At 36.0% G+C, this 20985-nt stretch overlaps 2 protein-coding genes across 3 annotated transcripts in view; both read left to right on the forward strand.

Moving 5' to 3' along the window:
* The window catches only part of LOC127856174 (zinc finger CCCH domain-containing protein 10-like), a 572427-nt gene that overhangs the window by 331871 nt on the left and 219571 nt on the right, over window positions 1–20985 (forward strand). The window lies entirely within an intron of this gene.
* Window positions 1–20985, forward strand: part of LOC127856181 (zinc finger CCCH domain-containing protein 10-like) — a 265858-nt gene that overhangs the window by 28674 nt on the left and 216199 nt on the right. The window lies entirely within an intron of this gene.

Consider the following 20985-nt stretch of genomic DNA (forward strand, 5'->3'; position numbering starts at 1 on the left):
TGAGCACATAGTTGTAAGAGCACTTGAATACGTGAGTTCGCCCATGAACACATGGTAAGGTTAACTAAATCTCCGCGATATGACATAATTTGTGTTTAAAACAGCAAACAATATCCAACAAACGAATGAATTGTCAAACATAGTATGTGCACTGATGTGGCTCTGTAATTTATGTTTGAAAAGTTTATTAAATATGCAAAATGAGAAAGCACGCAGAAGAGCGAGTATCACAGATATGATATGGCTATTATGCTGTTTATATACCATAGTCGCTACAACGTTTACAAATGGCAGGTTCGAAATAATTCATTTTTTTTTACACTCATGATCACGTTGAAAGTTAATTATACACGTTTTAATTCGCAATTTATTTACTGAATCACGACAAATGTCAAATACAATACAGAAAATGCATAGTTGTTTCATTGATCTATAAACATATAATAGATTGAATATAACTTGATTTAAAATTAACGTTTTCAAACTATTATTAAATCTTTTCCCAGATTAGAAAAATCGAGCTATCTCAATCGGACTGGCTCGGTCTTTTACATAGGTTGCCATTGTGAAGAATTTTTTCATGATATGATAACTTAGACGATGCTTCGCAGCATCGTCAAAAAGTAAATTTCTGGCTATATGTATGCAATTCTTCAGTCAGTTATGTTATTTTTGAATGATGATATACCAGACTTGAGCCAGTTGTCATTACAAGATAGCTGAGAAATTGGAACCTGATGGCTACAATTGAATGCTCTGATTTTCATGTGATTTCCATGTAAAGATATGCAATAAATAGTTGGTGAATTTAGCGACATGATAGCATTTTACTGTTTCTATAATAATATTCTATGTCTTGTTTAAAGGGATATCAATCAAGAGTGATGCTTTGGCTTAAATGTCGAGTGCTTTCCCTTATAAAGTGGAAAAACTTTCCCCAACACAGGACCTGACATTAACCCTTTGCATGCTGGGAAATTTGTTGTCTGCTAAAATGTTGTCTGCTGAGTTTCTAAAATTAGCATTTACTTCGATTTTTTTCAAGAATACTATCAGAATAGCAAACAGTTTGGATCCCGATGAGACGCCAATTTAAGTGTCACTTACAGTACTTCAATAAATATGCTTTCAATAACATGAATATATAATACTGAAGGTCCCTACTTTCCTATATAATATTGTGTTATCTTGGGCATTGTATCATAGTGCCAGACTTGTATTCAAAATGAAGATGTTTTTTTTTTAACAACCAGGGCAGTGTAAGGCTTTATTATCCCTTGCAATAGGCGGAGTGATATTGTTTTGGCGTTGTCCGTCTTTCCATCCGTCCGTCCGTTCGGAGCCATATCTTGGAAGTGATTTGGCGGATTTCATTGAAACTTGGTTTGAGTATGTATATGGATAAGAGGATGATGCACGCCAAATGGCATTGTACACCATCAGTTAATAACAGAATTATGGCCCTTTTTATCTTGAAAAAATGCTTTATTTGTGTGTCCAGAGCCATATCTTGGAAGTGCTTTGGGGGATTTCATTGAAACTTGGTATTAGTATACATGTATATATGGATAAGAGGATGATGCACGCCAAATGGCATTGTACACCATCTGTTAATAAGGGAGTTATGGCCCTTTGTATCTTGAAAAAATGCTTTCTTGAGTGTCAAATATAATACTTTTGTGTCAAGAAGCATATTGGGGGGGGGATATCAATTCAACGAATTTGCTTGTTGTAATTATACCCAAACAAATGAAGTTTAGGGGGGTATATAGGAGTGAGCTTGTCTGTCTGTCTGTCGGTCCTTATTAAGTGTCCGCTCTCTATTTCAAGTAGTTTAAATCCGATCTTCACCAAACTTGGTCAGAAGTTGTATCTACATGATGTCAAGGCCAAATTTGAACATGGGCCTTGTCGGGTCAAAAACTAGGTCACGGGGATACTTAGTGCATTTTAAACATTCAGCATGTTGTCCGCTCTCTTTTTCAAGTAGTTTTCATTGGATCTTCATCAATTGGTCAGAAGTTGTATCTAAATGATCTTAAGGCCAAGTTCGAACATGGGCCTTGCCAGGTCATCTAGGTCACGGGGTCACTTAGCGGGTTTTAAACATTCAGCATGTTGTCCGCTCTCTAATTCAAGTAGTTTTCATCCGATCTTCACCAAACTTGGTCAGAAGTTGTATCTAGATGATGTCTAGGCCAAGTTCGAACAATTGGGCCTTGCCGCGTCAAAAACTAGGTCACGGGATCACTTAGTACGTTTTACACATTGGGCATGGTGTCGGCTCTCTATTTCAAGTAGTTTAAATCCGATCTTCACCACACTGGGTCAAAAGTTGTAACTAGATGATGTGTAGGTCAAGTTTACATGGGCCATGCTGGGTCAAAAACTAGGTCACGGGGTCACTTAATGTGTTTTAATCCTCACCATGTTGTCCGCTCTCTAATTCAAGTAGTTTTTATCCAATCTTCACCAAAATTGGTCAGAAGTTGTATCTTGATAATGTCTAGAGCAAGTTTGAATATGGGTCATGCCAGGTCAAAAACAAGGTCACGGGGTCACTTAGGGCGTTTTAAACATCACAATGTTGTCCACTCTCTAATTCAAGTAGTTTTCATCCGATCTTCACCAAACTTGGTCAGAAGTTGTATCTAGATAATCTTAAGGTCAAGTTTAAACATGGGCCTTGCCGGGTCAAAAACTAGGTCACGGGGTCACTTAGTGCGTTTTAAACATTCAGCATATTGTCTGCTCCCTATTTCGAGTAGTTTTCATCCGATCTTCACCAAACTTTGTCAGAAGTTGTATCTAGATGATCTTAAGGCCAAGTCTGAAAATGGACCTTGCCGGGTCAAAAACTAGGTCACAGGGTCACTTAGTACGTTTTACACATTGAGCATGGTGTCCGCTCTCTTTTTCAAGTACATGTAGTTTAAATCCGATCTTCACCACACTTGGTCAGTATAGTTGCAACTAGATGTGTAGGTCAAGTTCAAACATGGGCCATGCAGAGTCAAAAACTAGGTCACGGGGTCACTTAGTGTATTTTAAACCTCACCATGTTGTCCGCTTTCTAATTCAAGTGGTTTTTTATCCAATCTTCACCAAAATTGGTCAGAAGTTGTATCTTGATAATGTTTAGAGCAAGTTTGAATATGGGTCATGCCGGGTCAAAAACAAGGTCACTGGGTCACTTAGGGCGTTTTAAACATCACAATGTTGTCCGCTCTCTAATTCAAGTAGTTTTCATTCAATCTTCACCAAACTTGGTCAGAAGTTGTATCTAGATGATGTCTAGGTCAAGTGTGAATATTGGTCATGCTGGGTCAAAAACTAAGTCACGGGGTATCTTAGTGCATTTTAAACCTCACCATGTTGTCCACTCTCTAATTCAAGTAGTTTTCATCCAATCCTCACCAAACTTGGTCACAAGTTTTATCTAAATGATCTCTAGGACAAGTTTGAACATGGGCCATTCTGGGCCTAAAACTAGATCACAGGGTCACTTAGGGCAATTTTTAACATTCAGCATGGTGTCCGCTCTCTAATTCAAGTAGTTTACATCCGATCTTCACCAAACTTGGTCAGAAGTTTTATGGAGATGATCTTAAGGCCAAGTTAGAACATGAGCCTTTCTGGGTTAAAAACTAGGTCAAGGGGTTACTTAGTGCATTTTAAAAATTGAACATGGTGTCCGCTGTTTTTTGTGAAGCCAACATGCAAAATATTATGTGTCAATGCTGCATGTGGGGGTATTCGTCACGTCTGTGACAAACCTCTAGTTGTATTTAGCAGTATCATGATAATTCAATAATTTTAAAAGAAAATCCAAAATGAAAAGTCCCAATGAAGACTGATTCAACATCTTGTTATAAGTAACAATTTCATTTGCCAGAAAAGTGATTGAATCGGAAATAATCACAATTTAATCGGGATACATGGTTGCAAGCTGTCAAGCTTGTGATATGTTTTGGCTGTCTTTATTTGCTTATCTGCCATCTTTCAGGATGCTTAGATTGGATTGGGGTTGCTGTGTTGATTTAACTGGATTTCGCAGCCCCTCCCAGGATATTCTAGCTCAAAATTGGAGTGGGAAATATTAAATCTGCACACATGGATTTTAATTGAAAGTCAAGTCTGGAAGTATATTTTTATGCCCCCGGATCAAAAGATGTTTGCCATGTTTAAACGGGTTTAAATTAAGTTTTTATTTTGTTATTTTGTATTAAAAACTGTTAAATCTTGTGATCGTCACAATTATATAAAATAAACTCTATAAATGGTATTTTCTTGCGTTTGTGTTTGGTTGAAGAAGAACGAGGTCCGGTAAAAGCTTGTCAGGTCCGGAAAATTTTAGTTCCAGGACCTCCTGTCCTTTGTAATGTCATTAAACCCCCTTTTGTCAGAGCTTGGCTCATATTTATTGTCCCCTACAGGTTTCACCGGAGGGGACTTATGGTTTGCGCTCTTTCTGTCAAGTCTGTCTGTTAGTCTGTCCGTCACACTTTTCTTGATCCTGCGATAACTTTACAAGTTCTTAATATTTTTTCATGAAACTTGAAACATGGATAGATGGCAATATGGACATTATGCACGTTATTTAATTTTGTTCCTACGTCAAAAATTCTGGTTGCTATGGCAACAAACAGACTAGAAATACTGCTGATAATGGTGGTTTTCTGGATCCTGCGATAACTTTAAAAGTTCTTCATATTTTTTCATGAAACTTGAAACATGGATAGATGGCAATGTGGACATTATGCACGTCATTTCATTGTGTTTCTACGTCAAAAATTCCAGTTGCTATGGCAACAAAAAAACAAAAATTCTGACAATGGTGGAATTTCTGACAATGGTGGAGCTGGTAGGGGACCATATTGCTTGGCAATCTCTTGTTCACTAAAAGGATGTGCATGCAACTTCCATATCAAGTAATAAAAAACAATTTAAATAAAAAGGTTTTACAGTAATTCACTTTAGGAATCCATAGATTATGAACTTGAAGTGAAGCTTTGGCACGTGTCTCTTTATAATTGTCCAGAGGGTTTTGAAAGGAAGATTTTCCCCTAGACTTGTACCTAGATTGTACATTCTATTGTGGTTGTCACCGATATCACATCCATTCAAACTAATGCAAATCGGTACGACCTTGTACAAGTGGTCTATGTACAGGTTGCACTGCTCAACTGTCATGTGGTCTGTCAAGAAAGCTTTAATTGCCTGAACTAGTTCTTCCATTATTCTGGGCTCTCTTTTCGACACATGGTGCTAATAATCAGTTAGTTCCAAACCCTTGAAATTTGATTATGGTTTCACAAAACTGAACATATGACATTTACCAGTGAAGATTACTGCGGCCGTTTGGCTGTGACCAACAACAACATCAACATCTTGTAAACATGAGATAAAACCCTGTCATTTAGTGCCAATTTGGGTCAGATGATGACTGCTTACAAAGGCATTGAAGTAAGAACATGTGTTATGAATGTTTTTCTTATAAATTGAAAAAAGTCGGGTTTTATTTAAATATGTCGAAAGTGACCATATATCCGGATGAAAATATTTTGGATGACATGTTAATTTCATGTCTTTTTTGTAGTGTTAAAACTAGTTTAATAATATATTATTGATTTTAAAAACACAACTTCCATGAACATAATTATTTCAAGGAAAGTCAATATATGATACTGCACAGTAAACTCAAACTTTGTATCAAAGAGAAATTAATCAGTGTTGAAATTAATGAAGTGCAATGTTCTTAACTATCGTATATGCTGCTTTTTAATAACTTATGATTCATTGTTCCATTTGTGAATCGTGACTCATGAATTGTTGAAATGATTGTCAATTGCTCAACAATCCATAAATATTTCTGACCATTTTATAATTTTCTTAATATAAGTTATGAATTGATCTTAGAAGTCAAATGTATTACTTAATTAAATACATTTATAAATATAAAGAAATAATCTTTAGATTATCATCATATTCTCAGGCCTGTTGGTCTTAGGGATGTGTGGGTTGATGAGCAATTTCTCCTTTTATCACAATTTTTTCTACCCTACCTGATAATTTCCTTCATATTCCATTTTAATTCAATTGAAGTCTGCAACCTCTTTCAAATTGGGAAAGTCCAAAATGTGTTGTTTGGTAAAGGGTTAAGGCATTTTGATTTCTATGGGTCTTGTGAATCTGTTTCAAATCAAATGCGTAGATTTGATCTTCAGCATCTAAAAATATGTGAAATAGAAAGAACGCCAATATCTTTTGGAGAGATAAATGTACCTACGTTATAAGCAAAGGACCTGTGCAACAATTCCCGGGCTTTTTAGTCTGTGTAGGTAACACGGTAGTAACTTTTTCCATATATAAAAATGCTCACCCTTCCAACTTTAAGCACCCAGTGGGACGAGGGATAGAAAGAGAAAGTCACATGCTTGAGTACATTTCAACCCATGCGCATTACACGTTTTTTTTGCAAAGAAAAAACAGTGGAGCGATACAGGGCCATCATGGCCCTCTTGTTATTTTATTTTTTGAGAATGATACAATTCCAACAAGACCTGTGATTGTAAAACAAAATGACCCTCTACTGCGCTTTGAAGCTACATAGCAGCTATTTTAGAGAAGTCCAAGACAAGAACAAAACAATAAACTATAATATAGAGAAAATGGTTAAAATAGAGTTTATTTCTAGGTCCAATGCCAGAAACAGAAATCCATTCACCCAATGAAAACTTAAAAGGCCAAACCATGAATTCTATTAATTTAAAGAAAAAACGAAACATTTTAATGAAGGCATTCACAAATCCTATAATCTAGTAAAAAATCATCCACAATGCCTATTGCAAGTAATTAGCCTACGTAGAAAACCCACTGATAAATAATTGCTACTGCTAAAATAAAGAAACATGTAATATTAAAAAATTCAGTGTTCCCATTAAAAAAAGAAATTGAATATGAAAGTTGAAGTACCTGAATGACACAATGGGAAGTAACTTCTGTAAACAGATATAATGTTATTAACCAAGTATAATCCTTACACATAAAATAGTGATATTTGTAGTTGACATTTTAAATAACTCAAAATTATCTGGCCAGGGCTAACAGAGTTACATAGAGTTACACTAAATTTTCAGGATTGATAGAAAGTATGACATAGTATCTGCGGGGTCAATTGAGTGCTTCAAAGCTCAATTGGCCAAACACTTTTTATAAACTATAAAGAACTCAGTTTATTTAACAATAGGGTTAAACCTGAACCTTTCTGTCTTAACCTCGGGGTCTGCTAGGATGAGACTTCTCTTCATTGTTCAAATCAGACTCTTAAATACAAGGCAGTTTCATTTTGTTTTGGATTCTTCCTTGCAAATTGTTGGACAATGTTACTAAGGTTCACATCAATGTCCCTGTGCACTGACATGAGACACAGACCAGTCAGTATTTCTTCCCCCATGGTTGGGCGACAACTTGTTTTAACATTCCCTAACGTTGATATGGTCCTTTCGCATTCACAGCTTGTCACTGGAAATGGTGCTGCAATTTTTTTGCTCCCCGAAATATTTTTGGTGGAGCATATAGTAATTTTCTTCTTTTTAGGCTGGTTTGGAAACTGCTCAAGAGCTGTCTCAAGGTAGGTCTGTCTCATGGCTGAGTTGTTAACCCTTTGCATGCTGGGAAATTTGTCGTCTGCTAAAATGTCGTCTGCTGAATTTCTAAAACTATCATTTTCTTCGATTTTTTTTCATAGAATACTATTTTTAGCAAAGAGTTTGGATCCTGATGAGACGCCACACTGTTTGCAAAGGCCTTAAAAATTATGTTCCAGCGCTGAAAGAGATAAAGAAAAGGCAACACTGAAATTATGATTAATCTCATGTACAAATTGTAATAATTTAATAACTATGTAATATGACCATTCTTCGCAGCGCGTGACAGCTATATTTCAGCACTGCTGAAATAGAGGAAAGTTTATTCCACAGTGGTTTATTTCGACAATGCACGTCTGATGATGGGATGAAGCGATTAACTTTCCATTACATTATCTGCAATACCCATCATGTTTATTTATTATGCCCCCCTTCGAAAAAGAGGGGGTATATTGCTTTGCTCATGTCGGTCGGTCTGTCGGTCGGTCTGTCAGTCCGTCCACCAGGTGGTTGTCAGATGATAACTCAAGAACGCTTGGGCCTAGGATCATGAAACTTCATAGGTACATTGATCATGACTTGCAGATGACCCGTATTGATTTTGAGGTCACTAGGTCAAAGGTCAAGGTCACGGTGACCCGAAATAGTAAAATGGTTTTTGGATGATAACTCAAGAACGCATACGCCTAGGATCATGAAACTTCATTGGTAGATTGATTATGACTCGCAGATGACCCCTATTGATTTTGAGGTCACTAGGTCAAAGGTCAAGGTCACAGTGACCCGAAATAGTAAAATGGTTTCCAGATGATAACTCAAGAACGCATACCCCTAGGATCATGAAACTTCATGGGTAGATTGATCATGACACGCAGATGACCCCTATTGATTTTGAGGTCACTAGGTCAACGGTCAAGGTCACGGTGACCCAAAATAGTAAAATGGTTTTCGGATGATAACTCAAGAACGCATATGCCTAGGATCATGAAACTTCATAGGTAGATTGATCATGACTCGCAGATGACCCCTTTTGATTTTGAGGTCACTAGGTAAAAGGTCAAGGTCACGGTGACCCAAAATAGTAAAATGATTTTCGGATGATAACTCAAGAACGCTTTTGCCTAAGATCATTACACTTCATATGTACATTGATCGTGACTCGCAGATGACCCCTATTGATTTTCAGGTCACTAGGTCAAAGGTCAAGGTCACAGTGACAAAAAACATATTCACACAATGGCTGCCAATACAACGGACAGCCCATATGGGGGGCATGCATGTTTTACAAACAGCCCTTGTTATATCTGGGTTAGGGGTTAAGGAAGACAGGTACAGGGCGACATGTTTTTCTGTTAGAAAACGCGCGAAACAGCTGTTTCGTAAACTAGCGTATGAATATATTAATACATGAGTGATCAAGCATGAAAGGACTTGCTCTTGTCTGTATTTGATGATTAATAGATTTTATGGGAGAAAATGCTTAATATAATATATTACAATAAATCATTATAATATATTAATGCAAATCAAACATTTTTGAAAAAAAAAAAGAGTAAAATACTCAAGCAAAGAAACACAACAACGCACAAAGCGCTAGGCGGATGGTCTACGGCTGTCAAAAACTCTGCACATGCTCCTAACAAGAAAGTTGCATGTGATACCTACAGACTGTGTTAAAATTTTGTTTTACTGATCATTTCGACTAAGAGGACTCACCAGTCACGTAAAATATCGAATATAATATATATATTTTTTATAAACAACTGGTAGCAAGAATCTTGCGTTGCATATAATTGGTCATTAACCATATTTTAACTAACTCTTTTGACCTGTTAATTTTTTCAGCTCAATTCAACATATCACTTTAATAAAATAATATGATATCTTATTGATTTGTGACTTTTACCATTTTACTTGTTTGAACATAACGAAATGACCCGTGAAACAAAATAAGTGTCTTTGTGTCATATGAACGAATCTGCATAAAACTCAATTTAGATTTACATTATAAATCGAATCATTCCTGTCGTCAGCTGTCAAAACGAAAGTACGGTTGATATTCAAAAGCATTATATTTCTCTTTCCGGGATATTTTTTATTTCACAACTGTGTTTCTCAAATTTTATATTTTGATAAAATGACCCGCTTTTCACAAAATGACCAGGTTTTGGCATTTTCACAAATTTTGGTGAAAAACCCCTGCAATCGCATAAAACACTGACTTTTAGCGAGGCTGTTTTCTGAAAAAAACCGAGCTATTGTCATAGCCAGCTCGTCTTCCGCCGTAGGCGTTGTGCTAAAACCTTAACATTGGCCATAACTTTTTAAATATTGAAGATAGCACCTTGATATTTAGCATGCATGTGTATCTCATGGAGCTGCACATTTTGAGTGGTAAAATTTCAAGGTGAACATCATCCTTCAAGGTCTAGGGTTGAAAAAAAGTCAAGGGAAGTAATGAGCTTTAAATGGACAGTTATCTGACCTGCCCACGTAAATATTTTTGTTAAATAAATTAAAGCGGCACAGAAGGTGGCATTGTGTTTCTGACAAACACATTGTGGTGAAAGTTCAAGGTCAAGGTCATCCTTTACGGTCTATGGTAAAAAATACAGATTTAAGGGAAGTAATAAGCTTTAAAAAGGGAGAAAATTATTCAATATTGAACATAGCCACTTTATATATTTGGCATGCATGTGTATCTCATGGAGCTGCACATTTTGAGTGGTGAATCTACAGTCACGGTAGTGGCTTTTTATTATTTGCTACTTAAAATAGAGATATGTTACAGACAATTATTTTCAAGGGAAGTAATTTATATAATTATAAATCTCATATTATATATTTCCCTACCAAGAATTGAAGTTCATTTCACAGTTACTGTACAGATTTATTATTTTGATTATTTATAACCCAAATGATTTATTTGTCAAAGTTTTTTTTTAATGATATTATTATAATTTCTTTGATGTTCATTACATACCTGTGGACTTATGTCCATAGATACATGATCAACTCTGTTTATGAAAAAGAAAAAAACTCTGTCTATGATCTCTTTTAAACCACTGGCCTTGGTTTTCAGTGATGTCTGACATGGTCATAATTGACTGTGAGACCCTCCCCCCTCCCCTCCCCCCCAAGGGAATTTATAACTTTTAAAGGGAGATGATATCTATACCTGCCAAATAATAAATAGAAATTCAATATAAATTGAAATGTCATTTCAATGCGGAACAGTAGGGGGGCATTGTGTATCTGACAAACACATCTCTTGTTGGGTCACTAGGTCAAAGGTCAAGGTCACTGTGACCTCTAAAAAAAAAAGTAAAAAATAAAAAAATTCTGACAAGCCTTCGCAGCTTAGAGTGGCAACCGTTATGCAGTGCTCTTGTTTTATCCCTCACCAACAGGGATATGGGAATCGCGACCATCCGTCCATCCTGATTGTGTCCGGAGCATAACTTCATCATTGTAAAAGCCAGTTTCATTAGCTCGGCTGTTTTCGGAGAAAACCCGAGCCGAGGTATTGTCATAGCCAGCTTGTCGTGTCCGTCGTTGTCCGCCGTCCGCGTTGTGCTAAAACCTTCACATTTTGCTATAAAATCAAGGTGCTTCCACCTACAACTTTGAAACTTCATATGTAGCATCATTTTCAGGAGTTCTACATGCCACACCAATTTTTGGGTCTCTAGGTCAATGGTCAAGGTCACTGTGACCTCTAAAAAAAAAAAAAAATTCTGACAACCTTTCGCAGCCGAGCGTGGCACCCATTATGCAGTGCTCTTGTCAAACTTGCTACAAATTTTCCCCATCATAAGACGATGTGTCACCCTAATTTACCAGGTCCCTGGTCACATCCAATGTCAAGGTTACACTCATAGGTCAAATGTCTATGTGGTCAAATGTTTCCATCCGGAATTTCCATAGCATAACTTCATTTATTAAGCCATTTTCATTAAACTTGCTACAAATGTTCTCCATTGTTAGACGATGTATCACGCTAAACAACCAGGCACTACCTCCAAGGTCAAGGTCACACTTAGGTAAAGTGCATGGTACAATGTTTCCATCCTGTTCGTGTCCAGAAAATACTGTTGTCATTTATTAAGTGAATTTCATTTAACTTGGCACAAACGTTCCTCACCATTATACAATGTGTCGCATTTAACAGCCAGATCACTACGCCTCTCATGGCGTTCCAGTCTGACCTTGACCTTATCTAACCTTAGTACAACATGATTCAATACATGGGCTTATAATCACCAGCTTGCGGTATATGCTCAATAGACAAAAGAAAATTGTTTTAAATTAACTATCCATGCTTAATCAAAGCATGCCTGTCTCACACCTTTGAAAATAATATACAGGATGCTATGTACAATTATATTGTACTTGCTTTGTGTTTGCTTATATCGCTACTGTCATCTTCAATTCCACAGTTTTCTTTTAACTTGCAGGCATAACCTTATTATAATTGTACAGTTATTTCACACTTCGACAAATGATGAATGTCTGTGTTAATGGCAGTGAAACCTGATCAATAGAAAATCACATTGTTTTCCAAATCAATATTGGGACACTGAGATAATTCCAATTTATTTGTCACGATTTCAATGGAACTATGTGTGTTTGATCATGAAATTTCGCAGCTGACTGACCTCTTTCTTTGGAAAACCTAGAGCAGAAATAACTGTTAAATTAGTTTACCGGAAATTCTCCCATTGAGTTAATGAACATCAATATAGTCTCCCCATATAGGCAGCCTAGTGTAAGGCATGTATGTTAACCCTTTACCTCTTAGGTATGTATTATTACAATTGTAGCCCTTAGAAAGTTAAATTAAATTAAAGACATTTCAAGTTTGAAAGGCTTCATTTCCAACCCTAAGATACCGATAAGCAGCATATACATTGTTCAAGAGTTTAACTAACGAATTTTGCTGGGATAATGACGTCATTTCGTCAAAAAAATGACGTCATTTCACAGTAAACAATGAAAATTATCGATAATTCTCACTGATAATTTTCACTGTTTGAAACAGTGAAATTATCAGTTTTAATTCACTGATATTTCTCTATAAACCACCGGAAAGCATTAAATAAATTAGTGTCATGTAGCCTGGGATCAGCTATTGGTCATCCTGATGTATTTTTTGTCTAATGGAATTTTTTCTTGGAATATACAAATACCATAGATAGTAATCTGTATATTTATTTGACATGGTATTTTTTTGTAATTGTATATGGGCCGCATAAAAGGATTGATCCTAGTTATGTTCATGTTCTTTGGACAAGTACATACTTCTCAATTAAGCATGAGATGACCAATTTTAAGTTCATATTCATTCTTATGTTTCATAAGAAGACAATTGTTGCATAATAGCAAATGGCTGTATAGTAAATCATAGCACATGGTTGCACTGTGAATAATAACACATGGTTGCATTGTGAATAATAACACATGGTTGCATTTGTAAATGGTTACATAATCCAATTGATTTGTTTCATATAGCTTTGGGCAAATGGAATTTCACTTTGGGAATTGGTCTGTTTAATGGTCTCAAAAATGTGGCTTAAAAAAGGCCAGGCTATTTAATTGATACACAGTTTAAACAGGCTATAATGAAATATTATGTAAATCTGAGGTTTAATTGAAGAAGTCTGTGGTAACCATCTTGTCTGGGACTGTCCTCTTCTAATCAAATTAAGTACTGTTTCTACCCATGAAATTGGATTTAAGAATGTCTCGCTAAGCCTCATGCTTTTGGAGAGACAAATAAATTTTAGCTGAATCTATAATGTATTTTTATGCCCCCGAAGGAGGGCATATAGTGATCGGACAGCCCGTCCGTTTGTCTGTCTTTCCATCACACTTTGCGTTTAGGTTTCGAAAAATGCTCATAATGTCTATGTCCCATAACATATTTGGTATGCATGTGTATATGGACAAGGCCTTTCCATACGCTCACTAATGTTTACCCCCTTGACCTTGCAGTTAGGGTCCGCGTTTAGGTTTCAAAATCTGCGTTTAGGTGTCGAAAAATACTCACAACTTCTATGTCGCTTAAGATGTAGCCTTCATATTTGGTATGCATGTGTATATGGACAAGGCCTTTCCATACACACTCAAATTTTGACCACTTTGACCTTGACCTTGAACTTTGGGTCCGCGTTTAGGTTTGGAAATCTGCATTTAGGTTTTGAAAAATGCTCCTAACTTCTATGTCACTTCAGATGCAATCTTCATATTTGGTATGCATGTGTATATATACAACGCCTTTCCATACGTACACAAATTTTGACCCCTTTTACCTTGACCTTGAAGTTAGGGTCCCCATTTACTTTTCAAAAAATGCTCATAACTTCTATGTTGCTTCAGATGTAACCTTCATATTTGGTATGCAAGTGTATATGGGCAAGGCCTTTCCATATGCACTCAATTTTGATCCCTTTGACCTTGACCTTGAACTTAGGGTTGGCCTTTAGGTTCCGAAATCTGCGTTTAGGTTTCACCTTCATATTTGGTATGCATGTGCATATGGACAAGGCCTTTCCATACGCACACAAATTTTGACCCCTTTGACTTTGACCTTGAACAAGGGCTATGCGTTTAGGTTTCGAAATCTGCGTTTAGGTTTCGAAAAATGCTCATAACTTCTATGTCGCTTCAGATGTTACCTTCATATTTGGTATGCATGTGCATATGGACACGGCCTTTTTTTGTCCCCTACCAGTTTCACCGGAGGGGACTTATGGTTTTTCGCTCTGTGCGTCTGTCTGTCTGTCTGTCACACTTTTCTGGATCCTGCGACAACTTTAAAAGTTCTTAATATTTTTTCATGAAACTTAAAACATTGATAGATGGCAATATGGACATTATGCACGTCATTTTATTTTGTTCCTATGTCAAAAGTTCTGGTTGCTATGGCAAAAAATAGACTATAAATACTGCTGAAAATGGTGGTTTTCTTGAACCTGCGATAACTTAAAAAGTTCTTCATATTTTTTCATGAAACTTAAAACATGGATAGATGGCAATATGGACATGATGCACGTCGTTTCATTTTGTTCCTATGTCAAAAATTCTGGTTGCTATGGCAACAAATAAAAATAAATTCTGACAATGGTGGTATTTCTGACAATGGTGGAGCTGGTAATAATTTTAATTATTTGCTATGTTTTTTGTGTGCACTTTACTCATTGTTTTGTATATAAAAACCCAATCAAAGTAATTTTACACATTGAAAACTTGGCTTATGAAATTCAATTAGATGAAAGAAGACATTTTAATGGAACATTATTGGATTACAGGTGCCTTAATTATCATGGCTCGTTCATTTTCTATTGATGTCCTCCTATATCATCCTGACATCAAACACAAACAATGTACTTGTTAATGTTTATGTGAACATAAACCTTCTTTACCAGATAAAATGTACAACAATCGCATTATGTGAAATGTTTGTTACTTGTTTTGTGGCACTTTTTTCTGGCATTCTGGTGTGCGTTTCCATTTATTTATCATCAGAGGAACCTAATGGAACGTAGCCAGTGAGGCTGAAAATGAGACTATTTTATGCCTCTGTGTTTCATACAGAAATGTTTGTTCCCTATCATTAAAACATGTGTGTCTACTCTGACAGGCATGTAATGATCAAGAATTATGGGAATCTGTTTTAAATATCAGACAATGACAGATATTTACTTCTGAAATATTTTGGTTACATGACACTAAGTTACATCTGCACATGTAAGGTTTGGTGATACATCCAATCTCCTAATAAATGATCATTGCAAATCATTAATGACCATGATTGGAACATAGTCATATTGGAATTGTTGATTAAAAAAAATTATAGCAAATTGAACTGACCTTGTAAATTTGTTTTCCGAAGTCAACATGAATATAAGAATCATAGACCAGCATGTGGATTTCCTAGAACATGCTCATGTTAAAACAATAGCATTCAAAACTTGCTCTGTTGAATGTATTGAATAGTCTTATTCTGGGGAAATGGAGCTTAATGCATATAATGTATGTAGGGTTCAGATTATTGGTTTCCACTTATATTGCCAAATAAAGTAGGGTAGGTAGGTTGGATAAACTTTTTGTTTGTGAACTTTTTTAATTATTGCCAATTTATTAAGAATATGCAATAACACACAGTGAAGCACAAAAACAATCAATTTGTGACAGTATTGTTTGCACACAGTTGGTGCTGTTTTTAATTCTTATGAATTAATAAGGTAATTATGCCAGTTTAAAAGGTTATAAATCATTAAATTTGACTACCATTTAATTCTGTCTCTATACACAATATACATATAAAATATGGCAACAATTAAGCAATACTGTCTGCTGTAAACAAAAACTGTTCATGATTAAATGAAAAGCTTACGATAAAAGCTAGGATAAAATTTGGTTAAGTCCAGATCATCGATAACAAAGGATTTAGCATTGTCTGAAATGGACATTGCAGACTAGATATGCAAACTCTTTTGGAGTGCTCACGATACTGAAGTAAAGAAGGCAGTAATAGCCTGGTCTACTAAGGCTCAAACTGAAGGAATGCCCATTTCTGGCCCCAATGTACAACACCAGGCGCTCAAATTTCTCAATATAGTTCATCCTGAAAACTAGTGGTTCACAAGTTGATTAAGTATCAAATATTGAGTCTAGTGCATAGCTGTCAGATGTGGATTATATCAACGTTTAATTGAGGGTAGAGTCTAATGACACAAACCTTGTTCAGGCAGAGAAAGGTTATCCTATGGAACCTGAGGCTCTCAGAGTCCTGATTTAGACTGCTTATACTCTCAAGTATGGCTTCAGTTAAAAGAGTGTTTAGTTTAATAAACTCATTGTTTAGTGTTAATAGAAACAGGATTTCACAGGAAATCACTCATGACTTTGATGTTATTGTGCAACTGATTATCTGTACATGTTTAAAAAAGTTTTCAGCATAATTAATAAATTTCCCAATTTGGATGAGGCAACGCAGCGTATTTTCCCAATATTACCTGAACCGGTACCATTCCCAAAGTGAGGAGGAAAAACACTGCATTGTCTACAGTAGTCCCTTTGCTATTTAAAGCATAATAACATTCTAAAAATGTCAATAATGTAGGGATGATCATTAAGTTCAAAATTTCAATCCACACATTTTTGCCTTGATTATAACACTATCCATGAAAGAACTTTGACACTAAAAGTTACTCTGTAGCTTGAAAACAACCCGAACCCCTTGAACATTTAAACACGCAACACAAAAAGTGCCATTTTCAACTTAGCCCGCCTGGTGTTTGTAAGCTATTTGTACTATTTGCTTTTATACTGTTGAAGAAATGCTTCCAAACTCTTTTAGAAATAATTTAACTCTTACTCTTGAAAAAATGTTACACCTTAAAGTGACTCTGTAGTTTAAACCCTCCTTCCCCCCCCCCCCCCACACACACCTTAAAAATGAAAAAAAGGAACACAAACAGTTTCATTATTGATAATTGGTGAATTCAACCTGGTTATAAGCTATTCTTACTGTTTCCCAAATATTGTTAACCTATACGCATGGTCTGCTTTCATCATTCTTACAGTCTGCTAAAACTAAAAGACTACTAAAAATTTTCTTAATAAATAACAAATAAATAGGTTGTATTGAGTCATGATGAAAAGAACTTTAACTTTTCAGTCCCAAGTAGCAATTCACTTTATTCTTAGCTTTTCAAGACTTTATTAGAATGACTCATATTGCTATATGGTTTGGGCACTCTATTATACTTGCCTAGGTGTGCTATGAGAGCACCTCCAAACTCCCGGGGCTGTTTCATAAACGATCGTACAACAATGTTAACTTACGAGAGAATTTTGTAACCTTAATAATGAACGAGCTAGCTCGCTTTGCTCGTCAAATATATACAGCGCTAGAGATGCCAACGTAAGTAATTAAGTACTGAAAATTTATAAACCTATGATATGGACTTTAGCAATTATGCATCTTCGAAAAATGTATCGTATCATAAATGTGTATTGCGATGTTTATTGAAACGGTCCCCTGTACTGTTTTCATCCACCTCTTTCCACTTGGCATTATCATCTAGGTGATGAAAAATTGGATCAACTTGAGGCAGAAGTGTGGTACTTGCTCTGCAGCTTGCAATCTTGTTCAGACGTGCATCCACAAGGAATATTTTCAGCAGGTCTAGTCTCTTTCTCTTCTTTCTTTGAGCCATCTCTTGTTTCTGATCTACCCCACAATGAAATTTTCTCTGATAAGTTAACTTCAGTTGAGTTCAACATTGTGTTTGCTTGGGTTGCTTCCTTGAAACCTTTAAATGATGGAATCGATCCCTTACTAAGCTCCTGGCTCGTTTGTAAAATTATTTACCTACTGACTGCGTACAGTGTTCCTAGTTTCTTCATTCTGTAGTCCACCTTACCATATTGTCTCTTAATCCTTATTTTGCCTGTTCACTGACAGGATTGTCCATCAGAAGGTCTCCTCATCAATCCCATAGTCCCTTCTCTGTCTGGCCAGACAGCCTTCACATGGGGCTGCATAAGAGCAATCAGCTTTTTCCTGTCCCACAAGTTATCAGCAGCCACGTATAGAACAGAGTTCAGGAGCTCCTGTGTAAAAGTCTTTTACACTACCAATCCTAGTCATGATCAGACACTGCAAGATACTTAATTGTAAACGTAGAGTAAATGTCGCTGATCAGCTGATTCCAGCTTGTATGAAGTCCATTGTAGAACTCTCTGATCTGAAAATGGGTAGCATCTTTCTCTATGGTTGGGTATAGAAGTGCACACAAAGTCAGTAAAACGTCACGAGGTCACCTTGAGGTAGAGAAACTATATCATTTCAATGACAAGGCTGGCCAAGCAATTTTTAATGAGGGTTCTGGCTCAAAAATGGCTAAAGTAATATGTCAAAACTGGAAGAGGAGGAATTCCCTGTAGCCTTTCCAGGGTTTGTTGTCGTTCTCAGTAGCCAACAACTTAATCCTTACGACTTAGATACTTATTTTCACGCGTTTGTAGTCCCTTAGAAAGTTACATTTAATTAAAGACCTTTTTTTCTAGATTTAAGTTTTAAAGGCATCATTTCCAATCCTTAGATACTGATGAGCAGCAAACAGCATAAAACCTGAACAGACTGTGAGTTACTCACAGGCTGTTCTGGTATAATGCTGTTTGCACAAAGCCATTTTTACTTTGCTTTTGAGAGGGGTAGGGTTAAGCAACATGTCATTAGTGCCTGTCCATCCACACAGGAATTTGTCCTGTCTACATCAATATCTTCCATGAAACTCTGTATCACTTGGTTCATCTCCATATCAACCTCCAAAACAGCATGACTTCTTTCATAGCGATGCTGAAACCCAGTGTTGAGTGCTTGCCACAAAAGATCTGCCCTGCGGATGGTTCCAAGTTGTACATACATGTGAGCCTTGTTCTGAGAAAACTGGGCTTAATGCATGTGCGTAGTGTCATCCCAGATTAGCCTGTGCAGTCCACACAGGCTAATCAGGGACAACACTTTCCGCCTAAACTTGATTGTCAGTAAGGAGGGACTTCCTGGAAACTAAAAATACCATAAAAGTGGAAAGTGTCGTCCCTGATTAGCCTATGTGGACTGCACAGGCTAATCTGGGACGACACTTAACGCACATGCGTTATGCCCAGTTTTCTCAGAACGTGACTCATGTGTATTTGCCAACAGCATTAAAAACTTTTTGTTGTGCCTTAATTTGTGCTGGGGCTTATGTGTGCATCTTCTTGTTGGTACATCAATGAGCGCACACTTAGTATGATATGACTTTTTATATTGTTGAACAGCAACTGACACTTCTTTACCTGTCTGTCCATACCTCTTTTTTCCTTCACTTAATTGTTTCCAGACATTTTCTAACTAAGTCTGAATGGTGCTCGAAGAAACACAGAACGCAGTGTCGTGTTTGTACTTGGCATAGATCTCTTTTGCAACTTTCTGTGCTGCTTTGGTTTTGGTCATTCTATCCTTGGCAATTATAAGGTTGTACCGTTTCATGCCTATGACACTCTGGATTTGAGGGAACTCTGGATTTGAGGGAATGTTTTAAGGGTTGGAGGGTGGAAGTTCTTGGAGGTAGAAGCCAATATGTGGCTCGTTCTGAGATTTTTGGTCAAAATGGGGTATATGGGCGAAATTGAGTTATTAACATTTTTAGAAGCCTCAATGTATAGTTAACACAGAAAAAGTATAGATTTTGCCATATTCTTCTTTTTAATGTTAAAAATATGACCGTAAAAATACCCATCAACACACGAAATTTGTCATTCTGTTCATTTATTTTCATGTCAATTGCATTATGGTTCAATAGATTTATAATTGCAGAGGAAAATCACTCACTCACTGTCCTTTTACAAGGACAAAACTTATAATATTAAATTAATGTAAATTTATAAGACCATTACGAAACAAATTTCGGTTACCATAGCAACCATTTGCAAAAAATTCAAAATAATTGATTTTTTTTTACAAAATCAGTTCAAAGCATTTCCTCACACCTTAAAATGCAAGAAAGTAATATACATATATCAAAGAACTGTTACTTAATACACGAATCAATTAATTGTATACATGTTCTATCTATTAATTTGTTCTATTGATCACAGACTCTAACCGAAATTGAATTACATAGAATACACTTGCTAAGATTTAATATGCGAATAATATGACGTATTAAAATTGAAAATTCTTCTTTAAACTGTTCCAATAACAATTATATTTTACATGAGACATTGTTCATTAATTAAAGACTTTTAAAGTAATACATGATATACACATAATTATTTTGTTGTAACCATGGCAACAGTATACAATATGAATATCAGTTATAATTACCATCTTCTACATTAAACATAGCAATAATACTACACTCTTTAGTTATCAAATGCAATCAACAATTTCTTACTGTTACATTTATACTATATTACATACTGCATGAAAAATAGAGCCAAGGCTAAGAGACTTAACATAAATATTTACATTAAATTAATGTTTTCAGTTTATATACACAACTATTAAATTTTAAATTCAATTATATTACTTGTCACACTGCATTATATTTCATTTCACCTGGTATTGAGTCATTGTAAGAGTTTTACAAAAACATACTAATGTTGTTGAAGTTGACAATGAGGTATGGTCAGGTTTCCATGGTTACCATACATTATATACATAAACAACATGAACAATCTAAAACAGGGGAACTATTTTAAAATCATTGTTATTTCGTCGGCTTCGGTACATCTGGCCGTGGACAGGTACTGGCACATAATGAGTTACAGAGTGGCG

This window comes from Dreissena polymorpha, chromosome 13 (assembly GCF_020536995.1).
Source record: "Dreissena polymorpha isolate Duluth1 chromosome 13, UMN_Dpol_1.0, whole genome shotgun sequence".
Lineage (NCBI taxonomy): Eukaryota > Metazoa > Mollusca > Bivalvia > Myida > Dreissenidae > Dreissena > Dreissena polymorpha.